The sequence below is a fragment of the Ambystoma mexicanum genome, chromosome 5p (assembly GCF_040938575.1).
Source record: "Ambystoma mexicanum isolate Mex_15411 chromosome 5p, UKY_AmexF1_1, whole genome shotgun sequence".
NCBI classification, from domain to species: domain Eukaryota; kingdom Metazoa; phylum Chordata; class Amphibia; order Caudata; family Ambystomatidae; genus Ambystoma; species Ambystoma mexicanum.
Genome location: NC_090930.1, coordinates 212,347,942 through 212,372,872, shown reverse-complemented (window position 1 = coordinate 212,372,872; position 24,931 = coordinate 212,347,942). Strand labels below are relative to the sequence as shown.

The 24,931-nt window shown below is 44.1% G+C and overlaps 1 protein-coding gene and 1 long non-coding RNA gene across 4 annotated transcripts in view; both read right to left on the bottom strand.

Annotated features, from left to right (window-relative positions):
• The window catches only part of LOC138480867 (probable global transcription activator SNF2L1), a 1,964,402-nt gene that overhangs the window by 1,923,128 nt on the left and 16,343 nt on the right, over nt 1-24,931 (bottom strand). The gene's annotated exons all lie outside the window — the stretch shown is intronic.
• Nucleotides 3,836-24,931, bottom strand: part of LOC138480869 (uncharacterized) — a 32,194-nt gene continuing 11,098 nt past the window's right edge. Inside the window, exon 2 of the long non-coding RNA XR_011274147.1 lies at nt 3,836-6,455. This is a non-coding gene — a long non-coding RNA (uncharacterized lncRNA). The remainder of the gene's footprint in view (nt 6,456-24,931) is intronic.

The following is a 24,931-nucleotide window of genomic DNA, read 5'->3' as shown; positions in this document are numbered from 1 at the left end:
CAGTACCCACAGCATTGTTTCCACGCTTTATAGCATGATTCAGGACCGGATCACATTGCCCCAAACTGCACTCCGGTCCTAGTGGGAGAGGGACATGGATATTGTAATCACAGATAAGACCTGTGGTGATATGGGTTGCCAAACCTGTAAGGTTTTCTACAACTCTCGCTTGCATTTAATACAGTTTTAAGTTCTGCATAGATACCACTACACCTCAGCCCGATGCAAATTATTTTCTCAGACACACACTGGTTGCTGCCCGAGATGCTGGCTATTTTCACATGTGTGGCGTTGCCCCAGATTGGGTGGTTACTGGGATGAGGTCAGTGCTGTGCTTTCAGGCGTGGTTGGCCACAGACCAAAGTGCAGTTTGTTTCATGTAATTGCAGATTTAACAGGCCCCAATTGTAAACTGCCCAGTATATGCCTACTATTGGCGATGAGATGCCTGCTATTACACTGGTTTAAGCCCAGTTACTTCATCCCGGCAGTGGGTGCGGGCCATCACCTGGGACAATGACACAGAGGACCAATGGACATCCCTGCAACCAGTGTGCAGACGTTTCAGATATCTATGGCAACCCTTCCGCTCCTTCCTATTGATGGCACAGGGAGACCCTGAGTAGTCTAATATACCAACTGGTATCGGCTCATCCTCCAAACTGCTTTCAACCCTGTAAGGCCTTCAACCGGTCATGCCTACAACCTTTCGGTTTTACTTTAAGTGCTTCAGTTGTCAGGGTTGCTTTTTGTTCGATTTCCCCATCCCGCCGTAATATATACCTAGCATTCTGAATCAGACAGTTATTATGCTATGTGTACAATGCTCATGTATGTTATGCCACCAAGTGCTTTAATAAAGAAAGTTTTAAAAAAAATGAATGAATAACTAAGACACCATGCATATGGGCATTACAACTCAAGAGTCAAGAAATACTAACTAAAGAGGGAACCACCACCTTATAACTAAAAAAAGATTATATCTGTCACGACATCTACTGGATAAAATTGTGTTCAACTTGCAGATCCGAATCCAATTTTGAAAGTTAATCAAGGTTTCATTCCCAAATACCAGTGATTTTGCCAATTTAAAACAACCCAGGCACGACGAGGTCTCCATAAATCAGTTAAACCACCAGCAGGTTATCTACCCTCGAGTGCAAGGGCTAGCAATTCAAACTCAATGAAACCATACTTACGCTCATAACTATGTTTTAATACATGCTTTCTTTCAAAAACAAAACGTAATTACCATGACAGATCACCCAACTCCCACCCTAAGCATGAATGTGGACATAATCACATGAAGCATAAATATAAATAGTGGGATTTTAAATGCATCAATCCCTGCATGTAAACATGTTCATTTCATGGCCAGTGACGGCTAACAGAGATGCCACTAGAAAGAGCTTGGTTTACTTTAAAGCTTGAGCAGATCACAGTCCCCGTCAATCCAACATAATAAATGCGATGCTTAACAGGGCCCTAAGGCAATTTTACGAGTGCCAGCTAAATTCAACCTACGAAATCAAATCTTTGCTAGTTTGTTCAAATAATATTAAGTCAGGACAAACAACAAACATTTTAAATCAGCATACCACCACACAGCTGCCGCCATTCCATGCAGAAGTGTTATACCTGGGATGCAAGCCGACAGGTAACCCATTAAAAATGCTCGTTTTTAAAAAGAAAAAAAAGAGAAAAATCAGAAAATCGAAAAATACATTATCATGTTTTATAACAGATTGCATGCTACACCACGATGGCTTGTAATTTTCACCACAGTAACACAATGGAATATCACCGAACATTTCAAAATAAAGCAATCTATTAATGTTTATACCAGAGGAGATGCCGCTTTCTATTCATCCCGTTACTTATTTTAGTGGAACAATTAGGTTTCCTTTGACCTGAAGTCTTATTTAAATGTAAATATTTAAATGGCTCCATGTGCAATCATTGTATTATTCAACGATGGGCAACGCAATGTGTGCATAAATTCCACCACGCCCAACAGTAATTGCACCCATCTCACTTCACTAGTTCCTATACCTGCCCAATTACTGTTCCTTTTGGTCCGCACCCGAAAAGTACCTGTAACTTTGGTCCATCCTCATATTCCTGCATCACTGCTCACTACCAATCCCCCACATGCTTCTACCCAACGGCATCCTCCTCCTAACCACCAGACTCCTACCATTTGCCTGAGGAATCCATACATGCCCTTGCACGATTTCTCCACTGTCCCTCCACATTTCAACTTCCCACCCAATCTGTATCTTACCGACCTTGCATTATTATTCTGGTCATCCTAACCAGTCACACACCAACCAAATGTACCCCTCATCTTGCCTTTACCCACCTAGACTTCCCCCACCCATTAAAAACCGACAGCACTCTGGGGTGCTGAATCCCTCTCTAACAAAACTTCATGACTGAGCCCCAAACTCCCACCCGCCTCCTCTCACCAGATTGGGCGTCACAGAAACAGATTTGCGAGCACTGCACTACCACCTAGTCAAACCTTGAAGCCAATGCTGCTACATTTACCCACTCTTCTAGCCCAGATTCGAAGGGTGGAGGGGTGGAGTTCATAAAGTGATAGAAAATGCATTATTCCCCTCAGACATTGCTGTTCAACATTCTGGACCAACTGCTCCCACCTCCCTATCCTTATCTACCCGTTTCCGATATAGTCATCTCAAACTTATTTTCAATTGAAGTACTGTAAATTATTCCCACTGTGATCCCAGCTGTACCCATGGGTAATCTGCAACCTCACCAATATTACAAGGGTCCACAGACTCCAGATGGACTCTATGTTACCTGACCATTATCGCTAGTAGCCCTACATAGCTAACACACCACCAATCTCAGCAACTCTCTCAGGTTCTCTGACCGCTCCATTGACCCCTCACCATATAGCCACTCCTTTTGCTCTTCGCGGTCTGTGTCCATGAACTCCTGCCTAAACTGAAGAAAAGAAAAATTGAAACTTGGCTCCATGAACTGTTATCTCGATCAAGTCCCTTCAACCCTTGCTCCACTTTTTGCCAGCTCAACTGAACACAGACTTCAACTCAGTGCTAGCATTTCCCTTACAGAACGACTACACTGCCTGCTCCTTCAACTATGAATCTTCCCAGCCAGCCAACAGCAGAGCATATCCATGTGTCTCCATTTTCTTGCCACTTGTACAATCTCTGCTGACCCCGCTCTACGTACCTCCCACATGCAATCCCTCCATGTCTGCCCCTGATGGCACGTAAACTGGGGGTCCTCTTTAACAGCCCCCTAAAAATGTCCACAATCATCATATTCACAGCCTGCGCTGGCACTCACCCTCAAGTCAACACCTTAATATTTCTCTTTATCAAAAGACCTATTTTTACACGTCCCCCAGCTGTATGGATTACTTCTTCAGGCTCCTCTATGGACTCCGCACCTCTCTCCCATCTACTCCTATGGTGCTGAAAGAAACGTTGCCCCAAGTACCAATAATTCGAAGAGAACAGAGCGGGGAAGGGATCTTGTGGACAAAATATGTAGGAGGAGTTGATGGAGCCCCAATACTGGCTCGTGACCTAAAGAATGTGAGCGAGAGAACAGGGTCAGACGGACAGCTCTTGAACACAAGACGCCTGAGCAGCATAGAACATTGCAGAGGGTCAACTAAGAGATAACGAGAATTGAGAGGTCCAGCAATCAGAGGAAAAACAAAGAAATATGAAGCAGACTGTTGACGTGGATTCAAACACTGACCTCTGGGACTTAGACAATTTCCCAACACATGGCTAAGCTGAATACGGGAAGTAAAGTATTGAAAAAAAATGCATTCAGTAAGACAAGAATTTTAGTAATAAAGCACATGGGAAATAACAGAAGAAAACATATTGAAACAATGCATCCTGGTAAACAGGTTCCAATCGCAAAGCATAATAAAAATAAGAAGAGCAAACTGAACAACACTGTATTATGGGAAACTGTACAATCCCAAAGATTTATCAAATACATTGAAGGAAGACAAGAAAATACTAGTTATTTTCGGAAACGCAGTACATTTCCAGAGTTACCAAAGTTATAGAAAACAAAGAGAAACACTGCACAATGGAAGAATGGACATGCTAAAGAATGCAATAAAGCAAGAGATTTTGAGCGGAAATACGAGGAAGTGTGCCAAACCTGAACAGCAGCTCAAGTGACCCTAACGCAATCCTGACAACCGGTTTTCTTTCAATAAAACTTTGGAACTGAATTTTGTATCCAGGACATTCTTAGGACAGCCAGCAGGACCATTTATGTTAGGGTTCCAGTGAAGTGCAGGTGTGGTTATGAAAAAAAGTGTTTGTTTCTGCCAAAGTACATCTTGTGCCTGCCAAATGTACATCTTTGACCTCTTAAAATGGAAAATACCCTGCCATCTTAAAATCCTTGCTGAGCACTGCCTCAACTAATTCGCTTGCAGGCGCTACACGACATAACAGTTCCCTGTCCAGCCGGTACTACTTCCAGCTTTCTCTCCTTCGCGCTGCTCACGCTGAACCACTGCGTGTACCCACGCACATTATTCAATGACAGTCGCACATTAGCTGGCCAAGCTTTGCCTTCAAATTATAGCGCTTCACGTTTAGCCTATCAAAACTTTTTTTATTTTAAAAACATAAAAATGATGTTGGGCTATTCCCAAAACGGTTAGGTTAGTCCCATTATTCAAATGATACATTTTTTGAAGAGTTAATATCTTGAGTTCAAATATTCTCTGGGTATCAAATTAGGCTTTGCTGATTTTCAATCATTAAATCTTTACATACTTCATCTCAAGATTATATTTTATTTTGTACTTGAGTGTAATGGTTAGATTCAAGATTACTACACGTATCCTTAATAACTAGTATTTGTCCTTAACCAGCCTTATTGTTTCAAAGATTGCCACAAGTATTCTTAACTTGTTCTCATCATCTACACGTGTTAGCTACTTCTATGGCTCATCAGGAGGAATAATATGCATTTAAATCTTTCACATCGTTTCGGATATATCGCTAGACACACGCGCATCTGAAGTGAACACGCCCTAAACAGTGAGCCACTCTGATTCTGCATTAAGAATAGGAAACCAAGACAACATAAGATTTAATCAAGAAGATAAAGATACAATATGCAAAGAGTGAATTATTGAAAACCAGCAAAAGTGAAAATTTGAACAAGTCGAACACTAAACATGAACAGCAAATGAGAGAAAGTGAAAAGCTAAAAGGAATAATGTGGCACCTAAAGAATATATGAAACGCAAAACATCAACTCTTCAAAACAATATTTCGTTTCATTTGATCTTTGAATAATACCAACAAACACTTTTCTATGGCTAGGTTAATAACCCAATATCTCCTTTACATATTTGTTATACTAAAATAAAAAATGTTTTAGTGCCTATTTAATTTTGATTAAAAATACTTAATTGTGCATAGGAAATAAACAAAGGCGTTTGTTTCCCCTTGAATGTCGACCACTTCAATTAACAACTTTTGTATGGGCAGAGAAATTATTTGTCTTCCTCTTTGCCAATGTGAATATGGACAGCACATGACTTGCAGCAGAGATGTTTGGAAAAATGCATTTACTTTTATGAGCCATATTTTCATGTGCAAATGAGGGCAAGCATCAAAGACGTAAATATGCATGTCCGTACAATGGAAACTCCTGCTACTAAATGGTGTGGTGAGATAAGTATGGGACTGTGGCAACTATATACCCTAGTCAGGAGGTTGGGGGGGTACCAATAAATACCCAGTGACAGGTGGAATATAGGACCGCTACAAATCAATACTTAGAGGGATAGGTATAGGGCTGCAGTAACAAATGCAGAAAAGCTAAATTCGATTTTTTTGCTAATATGTGGGTGTGGACCTCTTTCATTTCGGTGCTCACTGAGGACAAACAGATAAATGGTCTTGAACATTTAGCATGAAGTATAAACAAAGAGCGCGCAGGGATGTTAGTTCTGCAAATAATACATACATGCACTGTAAAATGCGGATTCTCCATAAAATCCTTTAGGAAAGTCTTGCTTCTATTAAACACACAGAAGCTCAAACAGCCACATGTTAGGATACATTATTGTTGAACCAAATAAAAGAACTGTTTTGCTGAAATCCCCTAAAAATAAACTTCACAACTTCTATAAACTAAAAACCTATGCAAACTCCATTTCCCAAAAGCCCTTGGATAGGGTGTACTTCCAGGAGGTACAGAAACATGTGACCATGCTCCATCTATCAGCAGGGACCTTTCCCTGTAAGTGTTCAAGACCTCCTCGCCGAATCCTCTTTTGCAGCTGCTTCACATACATACTCCTGTCGACTTGAACAGCCAATCGATAAACTCAGAACTTCAACGGGCCTCCTCTCTCATAATAGCCGCTACCCTCTTGTTGCATGAGGCGGGTTTAACCTCTGACCCTGCAATTAAGGTGGGCACAAGAAAAATATCACCATTATTATTATTATGGTATTTATGGAGCATGCACCTAGCTTCGAGAAGCAACAGAGCGCTTTACAGAGGCATACACCAATACAGATACATAACGGAGCGCTTTACAAAGGTGTACAACATTACAGATGCATAACGGAACGCTTTTCAGTGGTAACAACAGAACGTATATACAGCGTGGATAGGAAATAGAGGGGCACAGAGGAGGGGTACAGCTGTACTGGTTCGTGTGGAGGAGAGGACACGGGCGGCGTCTAGCGAGTCAGGTGGCGCGAGCAGGGATGTGATGGCCTAGGTTTTGAGGAGGAGATATTTCATGAAAAGGTGGGTCTTCTGTTCTTTTCTGAATTGTAGGAGCGTGTGGGCGAGTCAGGTGCCGAGGGGCGTAGGTAGAGAAGGCTTGTTTTTTGGACCTTTCCTTTTTGGAGCAGTGGATTTCAAGTCTGCACGTGTCCTGGCTTCTGGTGGTACACTGTCCGTCAGAGATGCTGAGTTTCTCTGTGAGGTAGCTAGGTGACTTGAGGGTGACTGCCTTATATGTGCTTTGTGCATGCAGTGGGAGCCAGTAAAGGTCGGGTGATGTGGTTGTATCTGCATAGACACTTGATGAGGCGTGCGTCCATGTGTAGGACACTTCTCAGCGGCACAGGGGAGGATGATGGGAGGCCTTCGAGGAGTGCATTGTCCCCATGCAGGACCAGTGCTTGAACGGTGGATCTAAAGCTGTCAGGGAGGGAGGGAGGGAGGGAGGGAGGACATTGACTTTACACAGGAGTGAGAGTCGATACCAAGCTGTCTTGGAGTTTTCTCAGCTATGTGTGTCTTGAAGAAGAGGCATTTGTCTATGTGGAACCTGAGGGACTTGGTGAGGTGAACATCACAGTGAACGTCTAGAAAATATAGCCAGATAACAATCAGAGAAGTCTATAAAAGAAATGTGACAAAGCCAATCATAGCAAATCACTCAAAAGACATATTCATTACACCTCTTTAATAGAATCAAGCCTATTCTAAAAGTCAATATGGAACATTTTCATTCCATGTCAACACTGGAGGGGAGCAATATGGTTGTTTAAAATGTACCACCAACGAAGCCGGCTGTTCAACAGGTCGGAGCTAAAAATCTCTTAAAACCGATTCCTCAGATCAATCGGCCATCTTCATAAAACTCCCACTTGGTGCACTTCGGAAGCCATGGCTTCTCTCACTGAGTGAGCACCGAAATGAAAGAGGTCCACACCCGCTTGTGCTAGTGCCCATCAAACACATTGTGCCAGCGCAGGGTTTGATACCGCCTTGTGGGGCTTTCAGACTGCTAGTAGGAGCTGTCCTATGGCAACAGAGCCGAGCGATTCAGGCGCCGTCTCATAAGCATAGAGACATCTCAACGCACAACTCTGTGTGATCGAAAAAAGTGGTATTAGAAACAACTTTAGAATTGCACTTGATGCAACTTGCCCTTTGAAATAAAGAAACAAGAATGTTGTCAATGTGCCTGAAAGCGCGGTGAGCAACAGACTTGTATTATGAGGCCAGCCCCGGAGCAAGTTCAAGACGATGTTGGTGCCTCACGATGCTGCATAGCGAGCGGAGGTGGAGTCAAAAGTCGTACTCCTTTGAGCATACAACAGATTAGCAGGTGCTCTCCAACCGGAAGCCCGTCGGCCAGATGTTGACCAAGGCCTGAAACTGGATGGGTAACCTGTTCCATGCACCAGTAAGAGCAAGCCACCCAGGAATTTGCATAGCATTTTGAAGTGGAGGGGGCCCAACTATCTTTGATAAGGCGAACTGCCTCCTTTGAAATAGCTGGAACTTTCCACCTTGACCAGAAATCCTCCATGCGCCTGTTATAGAGTCCTGGCCAGAATCAAAGGATGTAGATCCTCTTCAGAATTCAACAGGAGACATTAATCAGGGGGTAGACTGATGGAAAAGCTGAAGAATTGGAAACCATGCTTGCGACATCCAGAACAGTGTTATCAGAACCAGCTCGACACGCTCTAGACGGGCCATCCCCAAGGTCCTGCCAATGAGAAAGAAAGGGAATGCATAGCTGAACCCAAGCTCCCACAATTGAAGAAGACATGCATCCAAGACAACTGCTACTTTGTCCGGCTTGCAGCTGAAGAAGTTCGGAAGCTGGGTGTTCAGCCGAGAAGTGAACAAATCCATGTTCAGTGGAACCCAATTCTCCAAATGTAGAAAGAATGCTCTGTGAAATTTTGCTAATCGCTGTAATTTAGCAGATACTGGGTGTTCCAGACTGCCTTGATGTTGGCCTTACCCGGGAGGTAATTTGCAGTTACTGAAATCTGATGCCCCAGACAGAAGTGCCAAATGTCACTGCCTTGGACCTCTTGACACCTAGGCGATTGATGTACCTCGCTGCCAACACTTTGTTCATCTCCAGAAGATTGTAGCAGCTCGCTCTGCTCTTGGCAAAGGTACAGCCTGCAAAGGACCCAGCTCAAGGGCATTTTGTCCAGATAACGTGGAGACAATTTGCTGGCCGCCAAACCTGGCCAGCATCTTGAACTACAACCCTCCAGACTGGCTATCACCAGTGCAATATATATATTGATTTATTGCAATTTATCATTAAAACTTTACACAACCTTCTACAAAAGGTAACAGTGTGCTTTTAAATAATATAAATGAGTTAAGACCAACGCAATTCTTTCTTCGCTTCCCTAGCAAGTGAATGCTGCACATGATGCAAGTAAGTGCCCTCGAGTCTCTGTAATTCCAAGCAATGCAATGGTCTACAAATTATGGCTTCAATGAATGAGGACAGTATACCCATCAACCTTGCCAAGTCTGAGAGAATATCTGTTTTTTAGGAGTGCACAAATCTCACTCTAGGCAGTGTGAATCTTCTCCATGAAGTCAGAGGCAGGACTCCATTGTGTCTACCACAAAACCTAGGAACTCCATACGGTATGAGTTGCAAATTACACAGAAATCCCAGGCTGTGAAGTAGTTACACCGCCGCCTGCGCCAGCCTTTTTAGCTGGCTCTCATCATGCAACATGACGATCATGCAGTCTAGATAATTAGCCTGATGCCTGGCTCCCTTAGGGGGCAGGCTGGCGAATTCCCAAATACAACCTGCCCTTAGAAATAGTAGAAAACTCTTCTGAGGCAGCTTGTTGGGAACTGCCAAATAGGTGTTCTTCAGGTCTACGCGTTCAAGCAGGCCTTGAATGCCCTCCATCGTGAAACGCTGATATAGTACAAAACCGTTGGATCTATTGGATTGAGGACCTTTGACTTTCTTCCGACCAGGAAAAGATTGCAGACAAAGTCGGGCAGGCGGACTATGGTTGGGCGAATCCCCCACCTTTTGCGCTAGCCAGGCCACGTCTTTATAAATGACCCGTCAATCAATCGCAGAAATTGGGATTGGTCTGGCCGGCTGCTCCTGTGTCCAGATTGTGTAAACCTCTAGCCAAAAAAAAAACCCACCGTCGGCCTGACTCAAACATTGCCCGATAAGGCACCCCATGCAGGCGCAAAGTTTGCTGTTCTGCCTCTTATTGGGGTCAGTCGAGCTGTGCAAATTGTACCCATCTGAAGGCTGCTGGCGTTGCCTTGCAGGTCGCCTCCAGCTCTGGCCTCTGCTCCTGAACGGAAAAAAAGGTGTCAGTTTGCTGTGCTTGGCAGTAGTGGGATGTAGCACGAATCTGTTGGGACCTGCGACCCAACAAGAAGTGGGCAGAAGAGTTAGCTCTGTCTCGCCCAGCTCTTGCGAAAACCTTAGTAGAGAATGCTAGTTTAATCAAGGATTGTGCCTTTTCCAGAGCAGTGAACAAGCCTACTAACTTGGCGATCTCTTTCGCAAATCAGTCACCGAACCAACATCATGCACGGCTTGGCACGGTTCCAATAGGGACAGCTTCCCCAGTTTGGAATTGATCTTAATAAGGATGCTTTTGCTGCTCTCAGCGGAGATGGCAATTTGCGTTGCTCTGAAAGTAGATGGCTCGCTGAGCTCAGCCAGCCAGCCCCGGGGAGAGGGGTCTATGTGGGGCCCCTTGTCTGTTGCTCTCGTAGAGGTCCTGAATCTTGTCAGAAGGCCGGCAACATCCAGAACCTTACCTGGCAAGTCTTCCATGCCTGGTCGATTCCTTTTCTTCGATCCTATGTGGTCCTGCCAACAAAAGTAATCATTCTGGTGTCCAGCTCAGCTGCGATTGCCACTGGGTCTTTGATTTCCGGTCTCTGGCACTTCATCAGTTGGGCCCTTCTGGCGGCGGACAGGAGTCTTGACTCCAGTGATCCCATAACTTGTGCAGTTATTTCGCTCTCTTGGGACAAGCTCTCCTCTGTGCCTGTGTAGGCTACCGCTTGATGAGAGGGTCTGACCCCAGGAGGCTCTCCTGGTTTTTGCAAGAGAGCTCTCAAACCTGTCAAAGGCTCAAGAGAAGATGGCTGGTATGTCTGTCTGGCGTTTCTGGCTTGAGGAGTCACGGAGAGGCCTTCCTCTTCTGAGCAGATTCACTACACCCAGTGAAATCTCTTGTATGTGCTTTTGCAACCTTGGTGGCCGGGCACCCCTCTTATGGGCATCCATATCATCTAAGCTGTATGAGGACCAGCATGTCTGAAATAGTCCTTTTAATACTCCTTCCCCACTGAGGAGCCTAGCACCCTCTTGAAGCTGCCCTCTAAGGCCACCTAACGTTCTGTGTGGGGTTCCTTCCATTGCACTCTGAAGCTCTATGGCCCAGCACCATGTACCTTGATTATTTGTCCTCTCCCTCAATCGAATGCTCGCTCAAAAGGCAGGGGTAACCACTCAAGGTTAACATCTGCTGCTGCCCCCCGAGCTGCTGTAACCACTCAAGGTTAACATCTGCTGCTGCCCCCCGAGCTGCTGCAAACATTTCCTGATGAGGCTGGCTCGCCACCGTCATGTGCCTTGTGCAGCAGTCTCTGATTACTTTGGGCAGGCCAAGAACCCAGATGCATAGGTTTATAAACTATTCATATTGCCATCACGCGCCCTCCCCTCGTCATAGTCCTTGTGTAGTGTTGTTTGACTCAAGCTCTGAAGTTATTCAGAGTCAAGCAGAAGTAAACACCGAGGTAGAGGAAGGAGAGAGGGTGTCACTCTGTTGCGCTCCAAGCGTCCCTGATGAGGCGCTGGCTGGCACATACAGCTTGTTGCACAGGATGATCTCCAGCCCAGGTAGAGGCACTGGAGGGGTGGAAGGATGAAAAATTAAAAGACAGCACGGTAAGCAGCAACTGATCTCAGCACAATGCCTTGGGCCCAGTGAGGGACTCGCTTAATATCTAGCTGAAAGGCAGAGGTAAGTGTTAAAGACATCCATATCAAGGAAGGACAACAAAATAACAACAACGAAGGGGAGGGGAGCACTTATCTGCTGCATGAGCAGCTAATAAAGGACTCTGAGGAAGTCCGGGACACTCACAGGGACAGACAGGTGCCTACTGATAGGTCGAGCACGGTCACATGTTTCTGTACCTCTGGAACTACAACCTGGCAAATGGCTCTTGGGAAATGTAGTTTGCATTGTTTATTTTCTAAAGTTGTTTTTTTCGGTATTTCAGCAAAGAAGTTATTTTATTGGATAATAAAAGTTGGTTAAGAAATAATCATTTTTGCCAAGCTGGCTACTTGAGCTTCTGTAATAAAAAAATTTGGGAAAAAGACAAGCATAATGCCCGCATCCAACAAAGAGATAAATAACAAGGATGACGTACATAAATAGCAACAAGATATTTTGTGACGTTTGTGATGCAACAAACACTCTGAAAGTGTGGACTAAAAGCAAATAAACTTCTGGGATGCAGGGAGTGCAGATGATAAAAACTAGTGGAGAAAATAAGTATCAAAAGAAACAAGAGCATCCACCAATAAAGGAGTAGATATGGGGTTAAGAACACCAGCAAATAAATACCTGGGTTGTTGCAGGTACTGATAAAATGCAAGGTGGTGGGAGTGGTTTATAAACCAAAAGAAGGGCCAACACACAACATCTAAAGCATTTGCCATCAACATCCTATTTTAACCCAAACCAAAGTGCAGTATTTCTGTGTGCCTTCAAGCCTCTGTGGGTAATGCTATATTAATAGGGACAAACACACCAAAATATGCCAGCTTTACAAATATAAATGACTCTAAGACTTGCAATTTATTCGCACATTGCGCAATCTGCATTATGACAATGTAAATGATTACATAATATCATTGAGTATAGATAGGCCTGCTAGCAATGCATACTTGGAGGTATAGGACCAGGTACCTTGGCTACAACCAATACAAACATCTTTGGAAAAGGGAAGGGGGGCAAATATTCCGGATGGCAGGCGAGTTAACCTACGAAGGAGGATAAACATCTAACCTTTGGAGTGTGACTGTTAATGGTTCAACTAATATATGTGGGCGTAGTTGCCTACAGTCCATAAATACCAACACGGGTGCCCTTCCTGGCAATACGTGCGATGGTCTGTCCTCCAATAAATGCAGCAAAGAAGGGGAGGTTTACACCACACAATATACCCTGGGGAGGAGCTATATATCTAATACTCAGTGTATGGTGGCTACGACACCCATATACCCCACAAAGTCCCAAGAGTAAAAGACTACTTCCAAGCAGGCTAGTCCAGCAATACAGGACACAGGGGCTCCACCCCCCCCCAGTTCATAAACTTTCGTAATGGAAATATAGTCTCTCCACGTGCAAAGAATCTAAAAATGTTTAGGCAATTAGAGTGCTGTAGAGGCACTGCTGCAATGCCATAAGAAAATATGTCCAGACTGGCTTTGTCATTACATTTTTTTACGGGCATCAAGAGCGAAGACAACATTATGTGTGTGCTCATTTGGTGGTAGCAGTCTACATGAGTGCATCCAGTATGCTTGACATATTTTCTTACTATAGAATGAGGCCGTGGTAGGGAAATACGTCCAAACTGGATTTGCCAAGGCATGTTCTACTGGCATCAAGATTTAAGCCAGCATGATGCGTGTTCTTCCACGGCCATACTGACCCACATTGGTGCAGCCAGTCTTTACATGTTTTCTTACTGTGACATGCCATTGTTTTACTGGCAAAGCAAACGGGAGCATGTTCTTACGTCGGTATGCAGACATAAATGAGCAAATCCAGCATGAATATGTTTTCTTATGATATATGATGTGGCATTTATAACGCGCTTATGCACAAGTGTTTCAAGGCGCGACGAGGCAAGGGAGGGCGGACAACGATCTTACTAGGCCAGGTGTCATTCAGATCGCGCAAGTGCGTGGGAAGGGGGTAGGAACAGTCCAATACATAGGAATAATAATAACAATAAGTAACGTGACGGCCAGCATGTTATAGCATCTTAACTGCCATTATAGGCAAAGCAAACAAGAATAGGTTTTCATAAATAAGAATATTGGTGCAACAAGTATGGATGGGTATGGGCACCAGCATGAAAATGGTTTTATATACGTTGTGGGCAAAAGCATCAAGAACATTGTTTTTGAAATGCTCATGTGCACTGCTGATGGCTTGGCAGTGGAACATTCGTCATTTTTTTCCACGTTTTCCTAAACGACTGCAAACCATGTGGCTTTTTGCCAATTTATCCAAAAGTGTTTTGTAAAGTGCACCCTTTCAACACAATATTTTTAAAATTGTTCTTAGAGGGAGACTCCCCCTTGGCTGGTCAAGCTCCTTGCTACACTCTGTCACTCCCACTATGTGGTGGCAGTGTTCAAAATTGCTGGGCGCCATTTATCTCCTGGTTATAGCCTAGCAAAGCCCATTAATTTGTCACCAACAGATAATGGACACCAACAGAGAAGGGCTGAGAAGGGCAGTTGTGGCAGGAAAGCCACAGTGAATTTCACTCTTCGTGTTACAAGTGTGTCTGTAAACGACTTGTGTTATTGTCGTATCTGGCAGCCCTGAAGAGCTACTGAAGTACCCTTTGTCGGTCTGCGAAGCACTGAGCAGGTGTGGAGGCGACGAACAAATTCCCTTTAAAAACGATTCTGAGCGTGACGCGCCTCAAAGGGCCAAGAAGGGCAGTTGTAGCAGTTGAGGCCGTTGTAGCCACCAGCCCCTGCCTCTTTGAACTTGGCCAGAGAGAAGTAGTTGTAAAGGAGAAAACAGCTATTGGCATCCACCGAGTGGCAAACTCTGGGTGAGTGACTTAATGTTAAACGCATATTGAATTCTGAGAAAAACACGCATTGAGGTACAGCATGAACCCCATTTTTAAATATGAAACTGGTGAACAAGTCAAACCTTGCTCTGAGGTTAAGCAAACGAACAAACTCTCCAAGAATGTAACCCAGTGCATGGGACCTACCGAAGGAATAAGGTTGCCTGATAATAAATTAAGAGGACGGCGGGCAAATACATGAGAGACTGTTATGCTTGAGCTAAAATATGGCGCTGGTGCGCAGTGTATTCTGGGGGCACTCAGAGCCATAATGGATATTTACTTCATGCCTCAGTGAAAAGCTGTACTCATTTTGCTGAGAGCTGAATTTACTTTGCGGAAGAAAACATGCTTTCCAAACTTGGTATGCAGTCAAGGACATTCTGCTGGGGAAAGCTGGCTTTGTTAGGTCTTGTTATGAGTTAGGGGACTGTTTTCTGTGGCGCTTGTTCTTAGAGAAGGGAAGCGCCTTGCTCCTTGAGGTTACTGTCGGTTGACCCAGCTGGCAACCAACGGTTGCCCATCAATGCGCAAGTGTGTTGCCAGAAGGTTCGAGAAATTACCACCCCTTTTTGAGGAGTGCATATATGCGAAACCCCCCAACGGTCAGACGGGACAAGTACAAAGACCTCAGTCGGAAGGGGAACCCCTTTGTCCGGCATACCTGTGGGCTGTTGTGCTCTCGGCCTGGCTGTTATCAGGGTCTTCCAGCCGCTTCTGGCGAGATGAGGGATTCAGTTACGCCCACGGTGATGTATTTTCTTTTGAATTCTCTGTCTTTTCTGCGATTTATTTCTGTGTTATCACTTGTTGCTTTCAAGCTTTGAATACATAGCCGTATAAGTTCTCATTATTTTCTAAGCGTGTGTGTGGTTGTAAGTCATTGCATCGTCTACCTGCGTTTAAAGTATTGGCTCTGCAATTGCGCTGGTGATTAATGACTGTCCGTGCACTCTGGGCGAGCAATACAGAGACACAAGCCAATATTACTGGCTTCTTTCTGGTAAATACTGTGAATACACTAGCGCTGGGTAGTTGGGAAGGTCTCCGGACTGAGTCACTGTTGCATGTAAACAACCAATCGGGAAACATCCATATAGTTTACCTCTTATCGATAAGCGTTCCTTACTGAATTTGTACCTTAACCTACAAAGGGTTTCAATTGGGAGGCACGGCTCATTACAGCGATTTGTGCCCTCCTGCAGGAAAATGACAAACATCAGCACTAATTTATCTGCATCACGGGACCTGTCCGGATTAAGAGGAACAACTGATTCCACAGCAACTACAGACAGTAATATGGAGTCTGCAAGACCATTAATATCGATGAACAGCATTGAAGGGGCAACTACCATGCACTGGAGCTCGGTGGGTGCAGTTTTTGTACAATGGCCAAGAAACAGTGGAAACTCCCATCAGTCCCTGCAAGAGTAGTTGATATTTTGGCCCATAGTGATGCCCCGGATTTAAAGAATACGAGCAATACTTTCTGGGATTGCTACTCCATCCCTTTGTCTACACTGTGTTGCCAACAAAGTTTCAGAGGCGGAACCAATCAACAAAAAATAAATATCAATAATTACCACAAAAGGCGAAGTGAGAAACTACAGAAGATAACGTTCTCACATCAGAAAACCTGGGTACTTCAATAGTTATGTCCTGAGCAATAAAATAATACCAATGAGGCCATGAGGGTAGACCCCCTAAACTAAAAACAGCTAAATGTAAAAGAGGAAGAGGGTATAAGCAAATAAATATTAGTAATTCCCTGGACATTATGATTGTGAGTACAACCAAAGAGAAATGGGATACAAACAAACCACAAACTGAGAATGGTAGAGTGGCTACCCCTCGTAGACAACACATGAAAAGAGAACCTGTACGACTGGAACAAGTGGCAACTAAATCACACTAACCCAGCTTACAAGGAGGAACTTTAGATAAGTGGGTACACATCAAGGAAGCCAACCAAAATGAAGCATTGAGCCAAGAGGAAACTGACCTCAATTGTGTAATCAACAACATTGACCATAGGCGATAATCTGGCCCAGCCATTTTCCACATTCAGGAACTGCCCCATGGCAGAGCATGTAGGGGAAACAAGACCAGGCACCACAATCAGTTAGTAAAGGGGTACAATTCATTGATATTAAGCCCCTGAGAGACAGTCTTTTCATAAATAGAAGCTTACTAATAAGCGTGTTAAAACAAATTCCTACTTTAAAATCAATTGCTTCGGCAGACATAACATGTGAAACTCCCTGATGCGGATAGCCCAGAAATTTAGACTTTGGTGCCGTTTGTGTCCCCTTTGGTCGTGGAACTACTATGTGCTCATTTTGAATTAATACAAAGTTTGGGGTTCTATTTAATCATAAGCTGTAAACATTATGTGGCTTCCAGTCCCATGGAAATAGTACAGCCTAAATCAAAGAGGGATATAGAGATTGCACAAGGACATATAACGGAAAGATCTAGCCTATTATCATGTATGGTGAAGGTAACATCTCCAAAATAAAGACCGAGCCAGATTGGGTGATGGGTTCCTGAATTGTTGGGAAATGAATTTAGCCGTAAATGTAGATTGCCATCATGGAACACGAGGGGCTTTTGCTCTTTTCTGTGCACCAAGTTAGGTTTTAAAGAACTCTTAGACAAAGATATGTTTGCCTTTCAGGAGATGTTCTCCACTAGAGATTTCATGATATTTATTATAATATACATCAGTCGGCTATTTTTCATGGCAGAGGGAGTCCAGTAACAGATCTCTGTATTGGAGCTAGGGCGCACCTTAGTCTGACAAACTTTGAGGTGGGGTCCCCTTAGCCTTTCGTAATGAGCGTGACAGCCAGAGGGCTGCCACCGTCATTAAAGGAGATATTGATCATTCATTTGTACGACCCTCTGGGGAGATCACATACTTGACGAATCCATGCAAAATTAAGAGGGTAATAAAAAATATCGCCTTCTATGATTTGGAAGAACATCATTATCATGGGAGACTTCAATAACCGTAATATAATTAAACCAATCAAGGAGTTAGAGATCACTGAAAGAGCTTCCCAATTTGCCTCTAGTACTAATCAGGACGTTACATTAGAGAATAGAGAACAGAAAGGGGGAGAGGGTTAGAGAAAGGGTGGCATACCTAGCTGATTTGACAAGGGTTTCATTGAGATGTCAAACGACAATCAAGGTAGTGATTTATTCACTTGGTCTAATGGAAATGTTAGCTCTCATTTGGTTTATATCTTTGCCAATCCATTTATTAGAAATACGCCTTCCACTATAGGGGTGACCCACAATGGGCTGAGTGACCATGCCATGCTCACTTGGACTTTACAATATGACCAGGCGAAACTCACGAAAAATGGTCAACAATGTTGCTGTTGATGCCAAAGGAAATGGATTGATTTGGAACTCCCTGAATATAAATAAATAAATGTAATGTAGAGCTGGCGAGCAACACTTAGCCCATAGTGGAGCTTTTGGAAATGTATGAATGGAACTTTGGCAACTTGGTAGATGACATTATTGCCATACCCAAATAAGTAGAGCTGGGACAGCTATGAGAGGGAGCAGGTGTTAGGCCTCTATGACAGAGAAATTGCCAAAGGAAAGAATTTCAGCGATACAAAACCCAACACAAAAAAAACCCACCTTTTAATTCCCATGGAAACATGTAGCGATTGCACCAATCTAAGAACTCAATATAAAAATGTGTCGTGCCATCAAGTCTTAATAACGCCAATTGGAGATACCTTTTTAAGTTACTAAAAAGGAATGCTAGCTGGGAATTCTGGCATAACTATAGAACGTATCTGGCTGGTGAGGTTCCTTTAATACTGAATCCGATACCTGAAGAGATCTGGGTAAAGTATATCTCCAATAACTAGCTCCCTGGGCAAGAGAGAGATAGTATGGGAAATTATTCTTACCAAGGAGGACTGAGCAAAGAAGGATTTGAGGAAATAGACATCCTAAGGAGTATTAACAAACTTAAGGGTTCTCGAGCCCCAGCACCTCATCAACTAGCAAATGATGCAATTAAAAGCAGTCCTGAATACTGAGCACAGGTATTGGCAGTGGTTTCTGCCACAATTCTGGACCCAGGGCACATTCCTATTAGTTGGAAAGAGTCAATCATCATTCCTGTATTTAAGAAGGGCAGTAGGATGGACCCTTCCACTTATAGACCTCTAGCAATGATTGACTTGTGCAGTATTTTGGAAAAACAATTTGTTGGTCAGAAAAATTGGGCCTGTTGCCTGCCCTCTTTCCATAATGGTTTTAGACGAGGGTGTAATACATCTTTTAACATCTGGACCTTAAATGATATACTGGCAGAAACTGTGCGTCACCCTGGTAGTAGACCATCTTTGCTTTATAGATTACTCTTGTGCATTTGATAGGGTCTCCCGGCCCATTGTTTGGGACAATCTCAGGTCCTGGGGACAGACCTGGACCTACTTTATTTCATCAAGTTGTTATATACTGATAACACTGTCTCAGTCCGGTTAAACTCAGAAGGCTCACTTTCCTCATCTATTAAAAATTAATTTAGGGTTAAAACAAGGGTGCATTTTATCACCCTTGTTATTCAACCTTTATACATCAAACCTAGATACAGCAATAAGATCTGCGTGTAATTTCCTTTCCCCGAGTGGGTAACACTTGATTTTATTTGTGTTGGATCAAATATATTCTATCGAGGCACTTGCCAACTAAGCAGTTAATAATAATAACACGAAGATTAAAACCTCAAAAAACCAAGGTCATGGTATTTAGTAAGAAAAATACCAAATACTGCTGGAGTCTAGAGATAGAGAGACTCAAAGTGGTTACAACTTATATTTACCTCAGCATACCCATGATATCCACCTTTAATACGTTTTGTATAGGAAACAATGTCTGCCAGAAAGTGACAAGGATATGGGTTGTCATCAAGAACTTATTCACTAGAAAGGGAGGCCAGCACATTGAGGGATATATGAACTTTATAGGACAGGAATCGTGCCTTGTATCCTTTATGGATTAGAGACTCTCCCTTCATCCCTTCAGCTACGGTCACCTGGTTGGACCAGCTTGAAGGCAAACTTGTTGTGATCTATTCTTTGAGTCCCTCAGTAAGTACCAGTGGGAGCCCTGCGCTGCGAGTTGGGAATGGTCCCTCTCGGGGCAAACTGGTTGATGCGTAGGGAAGAATTTTATGTCACTTTATGTAACGCTGAAACCAATGTCAATGAAAACAGTGATTGCCCTTCTAGACACTATTAATTTGGCTCAACCAACGAAAGTACTTACTCATTACATTCCAAAGAACTGAACAAGAAGACCCTAATATGGGATCGTGCGCAAAATCTGAGTAAACTAGAATTGAAGAAAAGCTATCAAGAATACTCCACTCAGGGTTTCCGATCGCACGCGCCCTGTTCTTACTTAGCTAAGCCTTGCTCTAGTGAGGAAAGGCGGTTAATTAATTACCGGCATTTTAACATACTCCCTACTGTGGAATACATTGGTGGGTGGAAGGCCATGAAGAAAGAGAAAATACTTTGCCAACTGTGTGGTAAAGAGGTAGAAACTAGTATGTTCTGACTCAATGTAACAGATTACAAGATAATTATAGGCCAAGCTATGACAGATGGTTGTGCACACAACATTGACACTTGAATCTGATCACTTTTGGAGTACGCTTCAAGGTGCTGAATTGATAGTTAGCACTATAGCAGCCTTCCACTGTTGGGAGATTATGAAAGTTGTATACAAGGACTATAGAGGTTGAGTAGGAATTAAGAGTTGTATATATAGTAATGAGCTGAACTATTCTTATATGACTGTTAGTGCGGATGCTAGGATTTTACATTTGGGGATTTCTCTATATTTGTCATGATGAAATATTGTATTTGAAAATTGCTGTTAAATGTGTTTTAATATATGTATAATATGTTAAATATTGGAAATGTCTAACAACAAAAAAATAAAAGAATAAAAGCTACATTTGGCTCCGCAGGCCATCTAGCACCATATAAACATACCTTTGTTATATGAACTCTTATGAGTTTGACAATGAGCTTTATGGCACATTTGGAAGACTTCTGACGCATAATGAGTCTCATATAATGGAAAAATGGATAGTTTGCATCTCAAATGGGACTTAAACATGCAACCTGCATTTTAACAGCTTGCGGTTCCTCAGATATAGCTACTGCATACTTTGTAATGCCACATACCGAAGAGCTGCTTTTAACTCTGGCTAATTGAATCCTTATTGTGATCCTTGACAAGAGGACCTGCACAGAATAGCATTTTTTAATGTGCACATAATGGAAATTTCAACGGGAAGAAATATACTCGAACTGTGATTGTGGAAGCAAACATTCCTAAAGCTATTTTGCAACTTGTGTACTGAAAGTGAGGTACGATCTAAGTCATTGATTGCTATTTAAGTAAGTAAGGAAGGTTATGGACATGAAGATATTGACCCTTTGACAAAATAAAAAATAAATAAAGCCATAAGCTGCAATTGTAAAACAGGTCATATTGATGCTAGGTTGCAGGACTTATTCAAGGATTACGATTTCCCAATTTGATACCTCGTGTTAACACCGTTGGACATAAGTGCAGGATGTCAGTTTAGGGCCATGTGTGTACTTGGGTGGGTGCAAATACCGCCATGTGAGAAAGTTCTGCAACGCATGCATTAATATTAGTGTCATAGTATCTGGGGGTAGGTTGCATGTATGTTGCAACTATATGGTTTTTGACTGCAGTGATGCCTGTCAGGTGTCTTGGCCCACGGTTGAACTATTATGTTACAACATTTGGTGCTGTGGGCTTACAAAATCCAAGATGGCTGAAAAGCCCACATTTGCGCCAGAAACCAGGAAAGCCGTGCAGTTTGTGCGCACACCAAAATGGTCGCCTGACCTGCCACCCGCCAGAAGCGCCATGAGTGAAATGTGGTGCCAAAGGAAAAACAGCAGTGCCCGTTAGCTCAAAAAGCGCTTTGAAATCACATTTGTTTCTCTGACTGAAAGCTCAAAATGCCTATTTCAAACATCGCAAGATGTTAAAAAATCTTACTGAACACCAGCAGGCATCTGGCAGAATGAAGTCTTATGTGCATACAAAATCTGGAAAGATGAAGAGCCTAAAATAATGTTCATAACAAAACTGGCTGAGCTGTGGATGTCAGCAGCTTAAGTGAAATTGGACTTAAAGCCACTAGAATCGAAATGTTTAAAATAAATGAGTGATTTACTTTGGAGTGTCCCATAGGTTGCAACTGTTTAAATGTCATAGTTTTGAACTTAAAATCAGCGTTCTAGCTGCATGTGTAAAATTGTAAATTTGATTTGAATGAAGAAAAACTGGAACAAAAGTGACATTTGGCTGAAGCCTGGCTTAAAGAAATTGAATTCTGCCTGGCACCTACCCCCGACAGGAGTTGAAACTTGCCCAGCAACTGCATTCACAGGCCTGGCTGCCTTCTGCTGTTCCCACCAAAAGGAGATCACACCTCTTTGATTGAATTAGGGGAGGATTACCTGGGACTGCAGGAAACAGAACAATGAACTTTCCTTGGCTCAGGAAAATGCTAAATCAGGGGGTCGTAAATGGCTTCCTCCTGGAAGGAAATGGGAGAGGTGCTGCCTCTGGGAGCCACCTGAGCTGGAGGCGGGGACAGATAGACATTCCCCCCATGTGCTTTGGAACCTAAACCACACCCATCTGGGCCAGAGTATAATTTTAAAAAAGATGGATAATTCATAGTACAGAAGTGTCAACATTATGTAAATAATATTATTTCTGTGATTTTTCTGTGCACATTTTAAGAGGTGTTAGGACTCTGTGGTATGTTCTGGGGGTAGTAGCGGAAAATAGGGTATTACTCCAAATGTGTCACGATCCCTCATCATGTGGTCCCCAAGGTATTCCCCATCCCCCGTCTCCCCCTTCCCTCTCTTTCCCCCTTCCCCAGGACTCACGTGGACTCTCACACGTCTTGCGAGCGCACCCGCGTCTGGTCCGTAACAGGACAGCTGTCAAGTTACGGCCGTTCCTACATTGGCAATTGCCTTGGCGCCTAGGATCGCGAAGGGCTAGCCCTGAGCTTCCGCGTCGCGGGACTGTAAGGTCACGTGATGCTCCTGCCCGATCACGTGACCCAGCCGCGCAGCACGTGACCAGAAGTGCGAGTACTTAAACTCGGAAACCCGGGTACTCGTTGCTTCACAGCTGTGCTCTGCATTCCGTTTGGCGTTACAAACCTTGAATCACCTTTGGATCACTCACGGAATCGAACTGGCTTGCTTTACTGGACTCTTTTTGGATTTGCCCCTTTGGATTCGTTTGCACAGTGATACTCGGCTCTCGACCACGGACTGTTATTGGACTGCCTCCTGGATCACCCTCTTGTACCTTGGCTCTTTTGGACTTCTTGCCTCACAGCTCCACAGCTCCTGCTAACAGGTGAACTACTGAGAAACACTCCTCTTGGGGTACCTCCGTCCATGTGGGTCCCGGACCTCTCCACTAGGTTCACTACCTCTTCCTTGACCCTGATTGGTAAGACCTTTCCGTTTTTCCTAAACACTGTGGTTACTGTTTCTTGCTTGGTACTTAATCCGCATTTTCTTGCAGCAGTGTGGGGTCCCAGAGGTTCGCGGTCCCGGACTTGAACATCTTCGCCTGTGGCCTCAACGGTTGCACAGAGAGTGGCTTTAAGTTCTCTCTGTGCGGCATTTGGGGACGGAGGCCTCTTCTGCCTACACGACACTCAAGTCTCAACAGACTGTGAAGCTTATTGCCGTGTAGGCAATGGAGGGGAACGCTGAAGACCCCATGACTGCTATAGTCCAAGCCATTACAGTGCTACGAGCCGATATGGCAGCAGCCAACACGGCCATTCATCAACGTCTCTACAACATACAAAGTGTCAGACACCCGTTACCCCCAGATGCAGAATTCGGAGACACACCCTCTGTTTCCCAACCCGTTCCACCTCCGATTCTCCCACCTCAGAACCCCGCTCCCGTGGTACTACCTACTCCTTTCCCATTGGCGGCCCCTGAGAGATACCATGGGGATCCCAAGAAATTCAGGACCTTCCTAAACCAATGCAAGTTGCATTTCCTGTGCCGACCTCAGGCTTTCCCAGATTCCACCACGAAAGCAGCATTCACCCTTTCTCATTTGGCTGGGATAGCTGCTGCATGGGCCAACCCCTTGTTGGAGAACGACAACCCGGCCTTATAGGACTTCGATCTCCTCGTCACCGAGATGTCCAGGGTTTTTGATACTAGACACAAGGTCCAGTCTCGAGATCTGGAACTTCTGGATTTGTGCCAGGGTAGGGGTTCCCTCATTGAATACATAACCCGTTTTAACCAGCTCTCCACTGAAACTTCATGGCCCGAGGTCAAGAAGGCCGTAATCTTCTATAGAGGTCTCAGTAATCCCATGAAGGAAGCCTTATCAGTAGTACCCTCATTACCCACTGCATTCCAGGATCTAGTTGATTTGTTACTCCAGGTGGACGCACGGTCTGAAAGAAGAGCGGAAGCAGGTTTCGCTCAGTCCTCCACATCTCACACGGCAGTTCCTTCCTCTGACTCCTCCCAAGAACCCATGCGGATCGGGGGCGTCAGGAGCAAGATTTCTCCTCTAGAAAGGGAACGTAGGAGGGTAGATAACGCTTGCTACTACTGTGGCACCTTAGGTCACTTTGTTAAGGAATGCCCACGCCGCCCCAAACACAAGCCACAGGGTTTTCAGATAGCTCGATCATATAACCGGGGACGGGATCGAGCTATACCATGTACACCCCGAACCCAAAACCCTCTTTCGGGCGTATCCGGCCCATTCATGTACAAGCCACTCTACAGCCCACAGCGTCCATTTCGCATCCTGTTACTCTGATAATCGACTCAGGGGCAACGGGTAACTTTATCGACATTTCCTTGGCCCGTTTGTTAAACCTGCCCCTCTTGACCAAGATCAGGCCTGAACCGGTACAGGCTGTAGATGGCTCTTCATTGATTTCGGGCCCAGTAAAACAACAAACAGCCCCTTTGCTATTGACCATACAATCCAGACACAGAGAGACCATAAGTTTTGATCTTATCACCATGCCACAGTTTGGGCTCATTCTGGGAATCCCTTGGCTTCAGGAACATAACCCCCTCATTGATTGGAAATCGGGTTTGGTTCACTTTGAGTCGGACATCTGCCAACATTTCTGTATTCCCACAGA